The 10,782-nt window shown below is 41.3% G+C and overlaps 1 pseudogene; it reads left to right on the top strand.

Moving 5' to 3' along the window:
• Nucleotides 1-205: 205 nt before the first annotated feature.
• LOC103255336 lies at nt 206-2,144 on the top strand (annotated as a pseudogene).
• The last annotated feature ends 8,638 nt before the right edge of the window (nt 2,145-10,782 follow it).

The raw sequence follows: 10,782 nt of genomic DNA on the forward strand, positions 1-10,782 counted from the left end.
AACCTTTAAACAGATCAACATTTAACTAAGTTGGCAGAAGACTAACAAAGAAGGCTGAGAAACTGTTCAGAGGGGTAATTCAATCAAGAAGGGGTGTGATTCAGGAAGTCAAGGGAGGAAAGAAGTGGTCAACAGAGTTTAATGCAAGAGAGAGAGCAAATGAAATGAAAGCTTGAAAAAGGTATCTAGATCCCGGCACCTCCACTCCGGTCCCGCAGGTCTGTGTGCCATGGACGGCATCATCCCAGACATAGCAGTTGGTACAAAGCAGGAATCGGATGAGCTCTTCTCTTCCCGCATCACCAATGGGCCCTTTGTCATGAGCAGCAACTCGGCCTCCGCAGCCAATGGAATGATAGCAAGAAGTTCAAAGGCGACAGTAGGAGCACTGGGGTGCCCTCACATGTGATCCACATCCGCAAACTCTTGGGTAATGTCACGCAGGGCGAGGTCATCTCCCTGGACTGCCCTTCGGGAAGGCCACCAATCTGCTGATGCTGAAGGGCAGGAATCAGGCCTTCATCGAAATGAACACGGAGGAGGCGGCCTACACCATGGTCAACTACTACACATTGGTGAGGCCCGTGCTGCAGGGCCAGTCCATCTACATTCAGTTCTCCAACCACAAGGAGCTCAAGACCGACAGCTTGCCCAACCAGGCACCAGGCCCAGGCTGCCCTGCAGGCGGTGAACTCAATGCAATCAGGAAACCTGGTCTTGGCCACCTCGGCAGCTGCCATGAACGCAGTAATGGCGATGGCTGGGCAGAGCCCTGTGCTGCACATCATCGTGGAGAAGCTCTTCTACCTGTGACTCTCGAAGTACTGCACTAGATCTTCTCCAAGTTTGGCACGGTCCTCAAGATATCATCACCTTCACCAAGAACAACCAGTTCCAGGCCCTGCTGCAGCATGTGGACCCTTTGAGCACACAGCACGCCAAGCTGTCCCTGGATGGGCAGAACATCTACAATGCCTGCTGCACGCTGCATATAGACTGCTCCATGCTCACTAGCCTCAACATTAAGTACAACAATGACAAAAGCCATGACTACACGCCCAGACCTGCCCTCGGGGTAGAGCTAGCCCTAGCTGGACCAGACTACGGCTGCTACCTTTGGTGCTCCTGGTATTATCTCAGCCTCCCCCTATGCAGGAACTGGTTTCTCTCCCACCATTGCCATCCCTCAGGCTGCAGGCCTTTCCATTCCCAGTGTCCATGGAGCCCTGGCTTCCCTAGTCATTCTGTCAGTGGCGGCGGCCGCGGTGGCTGCAGGTCACATCGCCATACCAGACCTGGCGGGGACAGGCAACTCCATCCTGCTGGTCAGCAACCTGAACCCCGAGAGAGTCACGTCCCAAAGCCTCTTTGTTCTTTCCGGTGTCCACGGTGATAGTAGCAGGTGAAGATCCTGTACAGATGGCCAATGGGAGCCAGGTCAAACTGGCCATGAGCTACCTGAATGGGCACAAGTTGCATGGGAAGCCCATCCGCATCACGCTATCCAAGCATCAGAACGTGCTGCTCCCACGCAAGGGCCAGGAGGACCAGGGTCTCACCCAGGACTGCGGCGACTTGCTCCTGCACTGCTTCAAGAAGTCCGACTCCAAGAACTTCCAGAACATCTTCCCACCCTCAGCCACTCTGCACCTCTCCAATATCCCGCCCTCCATATCTGAGGAAGATCTCAAGGTCCTCTTCTCCAGCCACGGGGGTGTTGTCAAGGGGCTCAGATTCTTCCAGAAGGCCGCTGGGGGTGGGACATGCCCTCTGGCTGGGCCTCTGGACACGGAGTCCCACCTGTGACTGGAGGACAGGCAAGAAAGGGGCGGCATAAAGGGAACACCTGACAGTTCAGGGACACGCATGATGGCGCTGATCCAGATGGGCTCCCTGGAGAAGGCGGTCCAGGCCCTCATCGACCTGCACAACCAGGACCTCGGGGAGAACCACCACCTGTGGGTCTCCTTCTCTGAGTCCACCATCTAGAGGCGAGGGCCCTGCGGCCGGGCCCCTGGTGACAACTTCCATCATTCCAGAAAAAAGTCACTTTAAAAAGCAGCTGAAGTCACCTTAACAGACCAGAGATTTTTTTTTTTTAGAGAATCAGTTTACCTGTTTTTAAAAACAATGAAATCTAGTTCACCTTGCTAACCCTGCAGTGACAGGTGGCAGCTCAGGCTCTTGGTGACTGCCACGGTGGGAGTTCACCCGTGCCAGGCCCAGGCCAGCCTTGTTGCCCCACAGGCGGGCCGCAGGTGGACACCGACCACGACCTTCTTGTGTCTTAAAGGCCTGCCTTCCTGCGGTGAGCACACCAGGCCTGGAGACTGGGGTGACCCCTGAGCAGGGCCGAGACCAGGCCCAGGATCGTGTACCCGACTGGGACACCGCGACCCAGTAATCACACCACTGGCGCTGGCCTGGCGCCCTCCAGCCCACCTTGTATCATACTTGCCACAGACACACTGCCTAGCGATACTTCAGGCAACCAAATATCCAATCTCCTGTATATGCAAGAGATAGTTTTCTATCTTCTATAACGAGACCCGTGTATGCGTGTCTCTGAATTGTCTGGTGTTCCCTGTATGCGGTCCTCTCCCTCCCTGTCCTCCCATCACGGGTGGGACTCCATGTCCAAAAGCCCAGCCAGAGGGCATGTACCACCACCTACCCCAGCAGCCTTACTCCAACCTTCACTCTGACTCTTGGGGTTTCCTCCAGATCTTGGACCAGAACCTCTGGGTTTCTGTCTTGTCTACCTCCAACGCTGGGACCCCGGTGGCAGACGCGTCCTAGTCTTAACCCCCAGCCTCCCAGGGCGGCCCTGTTCCCCGGGGGCTCCAGGATCCCAAGTTCCCATCAGGAATGTGACAAGGTATAGATATTTATAATTTCTTATACCTGTTGTGACATGAGAGGCAGCATCGCGGTTTTTTTTTTGGTGACAGACGTATATTTTGGTAACAGCGACTCCAGCTCAGTATTGCCCCACAGGGCAGGCAGGGGCCAGGCGCTCCTGCCTCAGAGGCCTGTAGGGGATCGCCGGCTGTGTGGCAGGCCCTTCTGTGCTTGGATTGAATAAATTCCTGTGTTCTCGCTGCTCGGCTTGCCTTCAAAAACAAACAAACAAACAAAAATCTAGTGATAGTAACAATTAGGGGACCAGCAGCACTTGGATGGCACCATCTCATATGGTGACAAGGACAGGCCAGTCAACACTGATTGCAGTGAGTTCATAATTAAATAGTCAGCTTGGTTATGGAAGGAGAGCATTAGGGCGGTAGCAACAAAGGAATGCAGAACTGTGATTTGTGTATGTGTCTATGATTATGTGTAATTTGTTTTTAGTATGGGAGACAATTGACCTTCATCTTCAGGAGTCTGTCTCTAATTTCTCTGCTGACTGTAGTTGTTCCTTCTTCTGCCACTCTTAAGATTTCACCTGTCCCTTTCTCATGCCCTTGTCATTTTCTTTCTTATATCCTATTTATAGACATAGCTTTTATATACTTTATTTTTCTTTAAAACTTCTTGAGAAAAATTCATGAAGAAACCATCTTTGAATACTCAAATTATCATTGAATTCCCTACCCAGTGATATCCACATAGTGGGCGCCCTATTCGTACTTATTAAAAAAAGATTTAAAATGATACAAGCAAGAAGAAAAGTTGAGTGTGTTAAGTCACTGTGGTCCCCAACACTCTCCCTAAGACTTTACTTTGACAAAAAGTTGGAAAAGTAGGAAAAGGAACCATTGTCGCCTGCAGACAAAATAAGATTTGTAGAACCAAAACCCAATAATATTGAAAGGCAGGCAGATATGAGAAGATAGCTTCTAAACAAAACTAGATTTTATGGTTAGAAGCAAGACATCTAATTAAGGATGCTTATTAATCTCCTTAAGATATCAATGGATATAAAAATCTACCATATAATGAAGTACTTCATCAGTATTGGTAACCAACAGCATTCAGGGTTTTGAAGACACTTGTTTGATTAGTAAATGTAGTTCCTAATTAACTAACATGTGAGAATTAATCCAAATGGGTTCAACGTATTTGCTATAATTTTCCTAAACCACACCAATTCTCTAGTATAGTTTTTTGGTTAAAAAAAAAAGTATAGGATGAAACAGAAAATAATTGTAACTTTGGCATTTAACATGATCTCTTAATGTTTTATTTCAAAAGCAAGTTCCAAATGATTGAGTGGGAGAGATTAGAATGAAGTGGAAATTTATTCAGTTTCTAGAACCTATGAGTATATGAATCTCTGAGTATGGAGCAGAGTTGGATTAACAGTAACTCTGTTGTTATACTAAAGTGTCTTTTCAACTGCTTCATCTCCAAAAGAAACACACTTTGCAGGGACATTTAAATTTTTCGTAGGTGGATTTTCTTATTTATTTTCCTGCTAATAAGAATAAATCTAGGATGATCCTGCGAAACTTGGAGTGTTTCACACAGTTATTTTATTAGTGGTTAAGTTCTCTTCTGGACTTGATCCTTCTGAGAGAAACCAACACTTAAGAACTTAATGAAACGTACATATTTCCCAGCCAAAGTGGAAAAAAGAGAAGGGAAAAAATATTTTTTTTTCATTTTGTGATTCTCTTGCTATGTCTTTCCCTAAAAGGGGTAGTTGACTTCAGAATTAAAACAAGCATTTCTGGCAGGGCTCGGTGGCTCAGCCTGTAATCCCAGCACTTTGGGAGGCTGAGGTGAGTGGATTGCCTGAGCCCGTGGGTTTGAGACCCACCTGGGCAACTTGGCAAGACCTCATCTCTACAATAAATCAAAAATTAGCCGGGCATGGTAACGCGTGCCTGTAATTCTGGCTACTCGGAAGGCTGAGGCGGAAGGAATACCAGAGCCCAGTGGGTTGAGGCTACAGTGGCCGGGAGCGGCCACTGCACTCCAGTCTGGGTGACAGAGTGAGACTTCAACTCAAAAATAAAAAATAAAGAAGAAAAAAAAAAAAGCATTTCCAAATGGTAAAACAAAAGAGTGATAGTTGAAGTAATCAGTTGTTACAAGCCACAGATGATAAATTAGGCAGTAAGGATGTAAAAAAAAAAAAAAAAATCAGGTAGATAGACCAGAGATATACAATTGGAGATGAAATTTTCAGAAGAAATAAACTATTCTTCCTAGTATTTTCACAAAATTTGTTAAGTTTCTTGAATATAAACTAGAGCTATTTTAGGAAATAACAACCTAAACCAAGATTTATAATCTTAGTTTTGTTTATAATATTTAGAGAACACTAATAAAATCAGAAATGATTAATAGTTATATTTTTGGTCCTGGGGGAAATACATAACACTTTGAAATTTACTTTATTTGAACTCAAATATTACTGAAGAGTATAAAATTTGAAATGCATAAAATCTGGTTGTAAGATATAGTTGCATATCATAAAGCATGAAATATGTAAAAGCATTTAGTAAATTCCAAAAAGAAGATAAATTTGGATGCTATTGCTATACTTATGAGGAAATTTTACTAGAATAATTTACAGGAGCAATAGTTATCATAAAGACATGTTATCAGCCTATTATGATCCATTTATGTGGGTTAGGTTCAAATTTAGGCTGAAGAAGTCACCCATCACCCTTCTCTTCCCCAAATGATGAACATCTTACACTAAAGCCACATGGCCATCAATTTGGAAACATGTATCTATCCTCATTGTAGGACTGAATCACATGACAACAAATGAAAGCACACAACCTGATAAGGTAAGGGAACATGACTTAACTAACTGCAGTGCACAGCCTGATTTTTATGGTATTATGTGTGGGCACTCTGGATTCTTCCAAAAGAGGCAGTCTCATGGCAAACTTCTCTAAGCCCAAGAACTTCTATGTTACCTTATGGAATGAAAATCCAGAAAGAGGTACTGCTCTGAAAGGGCTGAATGTGCAGCAGTTGACCCTTGGAATACCCCAGGGGGATGTATTTCCACTTCCACATGAGGACTTTTGTTCTTTGACTTCCACCCACATTTTAGACATAATCTCACTATCACAGAAAGGGAGACAGACCTCTGTTGTATTCCTCTAAAACAGAAAAAGAAGCAGAGACGTAGCTGAGCAGGGAAGACCCTAGAATTCTAAATGTACTCAAAAGGCCAAAGCCATTTTTCTATTCTGAATAGCAATAAGCAGCATTTGAGATTTCCACGAGGCCTTCAGAGATCATTTTCGTTTTCTCTTTACTCTGCCTTATTTTCTCCCCCATAAGTTGAGATAACCACAAATCTGAAGAAGCTCCACTAGCACAAGCATATTTGAATTAACAGACTATAACAAATTTCCTTTCCTTCTTGTCAATTCAAAATTCTCCTGACTTTTTTCAGTAAGTGTTCTCCTTTCTTTATTCAGAAAATCAGTGTGTATTTTGAAATTACAGTCCTGGCAAATTAACATTTTAACCCATTCATGTTACCTTCTAGTTCATGCATTTATTTAATTTCTGCAAAGTGGGCCAGGCACAATGGCTCACGCTTGTAATCATCTCACTTTGGGAGGGGAGGTGGGAGGATCACTTCAGGCCAGGAGTTCAAGACCAACCTGGGCAACATAGCAAGACTGCATCTCTACCAAAAAAAAAAAAAGTTATCTGGGCATGGTGATGTATACCTGTAGTCCTAGCTACTTGGGAGACTGAGGTGGAAGGGTGGAAGGATCACCTGAGCCCAAGAGGTAGAAACTACAATGAGCCATGATCATGTCATCGCACTCCAGCCCGTGCAACAGAGTGAAATTCCAACTCAAAAAAATAAAATAAAAAGAAATTTTACAAAATGAGTCAATAACATATATTAAATTTTATGTTTTCTAAATAATATTTATTGTTTAGCATACTGTGGACTTTTAAAACGTTTGCTTCTCATCCTCTGTCCCTTTGTTTCCTTACACCTAACTTAAGCATAGCCACTGGCGGCCTATCAATGCAATTCACACTCTTTCTACATACTTATTCATTTATTTGCAAATATCTATATGCCACATCCTTTAAACAGAACTTTAAAAATCATCTTTGGTCCTACAAAAGTGAGATAATTCCATAAACCTTTCTCTATATCTTAATTTTCCCACTGAATAATGAAAATTTGATTCAGTGGGTATAACTTTAACTTATTTTGTCTCATGGCTGCATACAAATCCATGCATGGATGTAGCATAATATATTCAATTATTTTCCTACTTATGGGCAATAACTTGCTGATCTTTCTACTCTACAAGTAATTCTACTGAAAGCATATATTCTAAGGTATCAAAGCTTTCATATCTATGTCATAAAGTCATAGGAATAGAATTTCTGGGTTGAAGAGTAATATCTGGTAATAAATATTACCAAATTGCTTCCTCTAAAAAAAAGTATTACAATTCACATTTATGCCAAAAGTCTATGAGAATACTCTTTTACCCAAATCCTTACATGTACTGGATTTAAACATTTCACTTATATCATGGATAAGAATTAGTATTTCATAGCTAAAATTGATCATCTTTACACCTGTGTATATTATGAGTCACTTAGATTTCCTTTCCTATAAATTACCAATTTACAATTTTTACCTATTATAAAATTTGGGTTTTTTAAATAAATGCATAGAAACCCTTTGTTTATCATAAGTATTACCCTTTATCAATAATGTTCTTTGAATATATTCTTTCTCTATAACTTTCTTTTTTTGTTTTTAATATATAATTTGCCAAACATCTTTAAAAATTTTGTGTAATCAAAATATCTTCATTATTTATAGATTTTTTTAAAAGATTTTCTACCTTATTTAAATGAATGTCTCCTAATTTGGTTGATATTTTTACTGTTTTAAATATTTAACTCATGGAGACTTTATTCTTCCAAAAATTATTCATATTTTAATTGGTTAACATGAAATTTGTAGCAATAATTTGTAACCCAGATATTACTCTTCAACCCAGAAATGACAATCTATAAAATGTTTAGCCTTCTCATCCAAAATTAAGCTGTATATCTTTATTTATTCAATCTTCTTATATGTCTTTAAGGAGAGAAATACATAATTTTATTCATAAAGCCCTTTTTTCTGATTACATTTTTGCTAAGATGGTTTATAATTTTTTTGCATTGTAATTGAGATTTTTTTCATTATATTTTCAAACTCACCATTACAGGTAAATAGAAAACTGGATTGAAAGATGGTGGCGCACAGTGAGACTCAACACCCGTTAAGGCCAAGAGATTTAATGGGCCGAACGTGGTGGGCTACAGGACCTGAGGGTCAGGCTGTAGCGCTGAAGCAAGGGCATGCCAGCCTTTATGGGGGTTTAGGGCGACCTGTCAGTCAATTATTGGTCGACTGGCAGAGCTCCATCCAGATTGGTGGATTTTTCGCAGGTGCGGGAAAAGGTGAGCCGAACTGTGGAAGAAGAACCCAGAAGGTGCCATTTCAGACGCCCCCTTTGTTTGCCAGGTCACCATTTTAGGCGGGGGCTGGGTTTGGGCCCCTTTCCAGGAAAAGGGAGGGGATGTGGTTTGCTAGTGCCTGGCGGTGGCCCTGGAGGTGGCCCTTCATGGATGATTTGGTATATTTATTTTACAATCAATTACATTCACGAATCTTTCAGTATATCTAGTAATTTTTTGTTACTGCTTTCTTGGGTGATCAAAGTAAACAGCCATAGTCTTAGCATAAAATGATAATCTTGCCTTCTTAGGTCTCATAAATATATTCCTTGCTTATTTTTCTTGCCTTATTACATTGGCAGACCTATTAAAATATATATAATGATGGCCACAATTATACTGTTATTTGCTTTACTAGGAATACTCATTGCTTAAATGTTAAGCAACCTCCATTAAGAATGAGGTTGGCTATTGTCCAAGCACAGCCAGATAAGGAGTTATAGAGGCTTTAAGTATGTAAAATTATGTTGCTGCCATCCAACATACAATTCAAACTGAAATAATGTTAAACTTTGGAGAACTTACTGTGGTTCTCTGTAACCTAAGAGGTAATCAATTTTTTTCGGTGTTGACAGATCCTGAGGAAAATATATTTTCTCTTTGTAGAGTAGAGAAATTGTATATATTATGTACATATATATCACTAAATCAACATTATTAATTGCACATTAGTAAAATTTTCTACATTACTTTTTATATTGACTTGTTTGAATTGTCAAAGATTGAAATGCATTAAAGAAATATATTACGAGTTCTGACAATTAAGTTCTTGAATTCATCCTAGAAAAAGTGCTACACATCTCATTTTTGAATATCACTGGTCACCTTTGAAGTATTGCCCTTGGGAGGCTATGCACCAACACCAGTACCTGGTCCACCTGTCAAAGCAATTTGGGAACTCTTTTTCTGGAATGGCCATCAGAGCTGTCATCATATTACCCTTGATGTACTGAATGTCATCAAAATGTCTTCCTTTCAATACTTCCTTTATCTTCAGATAAAGAAAAAAGTCACTGGGGGCCATATCAGATGAGTAGGGAGGGTGTTCCAATACAGTTATTTGTTTACTGGCTAAAAACTTCCTCACAAACAGTGCTGTGTGAGCTGGTGCAATGTCATGGTACAAGAGCTCCTTCGGGACCATTTTTGCACACACCTTTCCCATGCCAAGATATTCAGTTAAGATTTTCCTGTTTGCTATGCTTCTCACAGTTGGCCAACGATTTTGACACACAATTCGATGAATTTTTGCAATGTTTTTGTCAATTCTGCTCATTACTGGCCATCCTGACCTCTCTTCATCAGTGATGCTCAAAAAAACATTTCATCCATTTGTACACTGCTATTTTCTTCAGGACATTGTCTCCATATACTTGGACTAACATGTTCCCGATTTCACTTCCACTCTTACCAAGTTTAACAAGAAATTTAATGTTCGTTCATTGCTCTAATTCAAGCTCCGAAATTTTCACGATGGCACACAAAAACATGCAACAATGGTGAATGCCGCTCAGCAAGATACCACCACCTGTCAACATGAACACAACTATGAGACACTGATATACCAAGGGTGTGAAACCTTACTGAGTTGTTTGTACAGTGCTACCAGCATAAGCGTATGGTGGCAAGTTCACAAACTTAATTGTCAGATCTCATAGAACTGTATTTCTGCTTCTCTTTATATTTCTATCAGTGGCTTTCTTTATATATTTTAATATAATATAGTTTAGGCAAAGTAATTATTTGTGGTTGTTACACCTTCATCAACTCCATCCCAACCTCCCATCATTCTCTATCTCCTTGCTCTGTTTTCTTTTTATTTATATGTTTACCTGTTTGGTTCACTACTGTATACTCAGCTGTATACTCAGCATCTCAAAGAGTGTATAGTGTATTGTGTGCATTCAATAAACATCTGAGGTCGGACACAGTAGCTCATGCCTGTAATCCCTGCACTTTGAGAGGCTGAGGTGAGAAGATTACTTGAACCCAGGAGTTTAAGCCCAGACAAAAATATCATAAAATTAGCCAGGCATGGTAGCACATGCTTGAAGTCCAGCTACTCAGGGGGTTGAGAAAGAAGTATTACCTAAGCCCAGAAGGTCAAGGCTGCAGTGAGCTGTGATTATGCCACTGTACTCCAGCCCAGGCAATAGAGTGAGACTCTGACACACACACACAAAAACTGAATTAATAAATCAGTAATGCTCTATATCAAATGTAAAAGATCCTCTGTCCATTTTAATGCAGATTTGATTTATTTGTGCTAGTATTTATTTATCTTTTTACTCACCTTGTGCTTTTATTCTAAATCAGTAA

Source organism: Carlito syrichta, unplaced genomic scaffold, assembly GCF_000164805.1.
Source record: "Carlito syrichta isolate Samal-C Ts95f unplaced genomic scaffold, Tarsius_syrichta-2.0.1 Scaffold288038, whole genome shotgun sequence".
Classification (NCBI taxonomy): domain Eukaryota; kingdom Metazoa; phylum Chordata; class Mammalia; order Primates; family Tarsiidae; genus Carlito; species Carlito syrichta.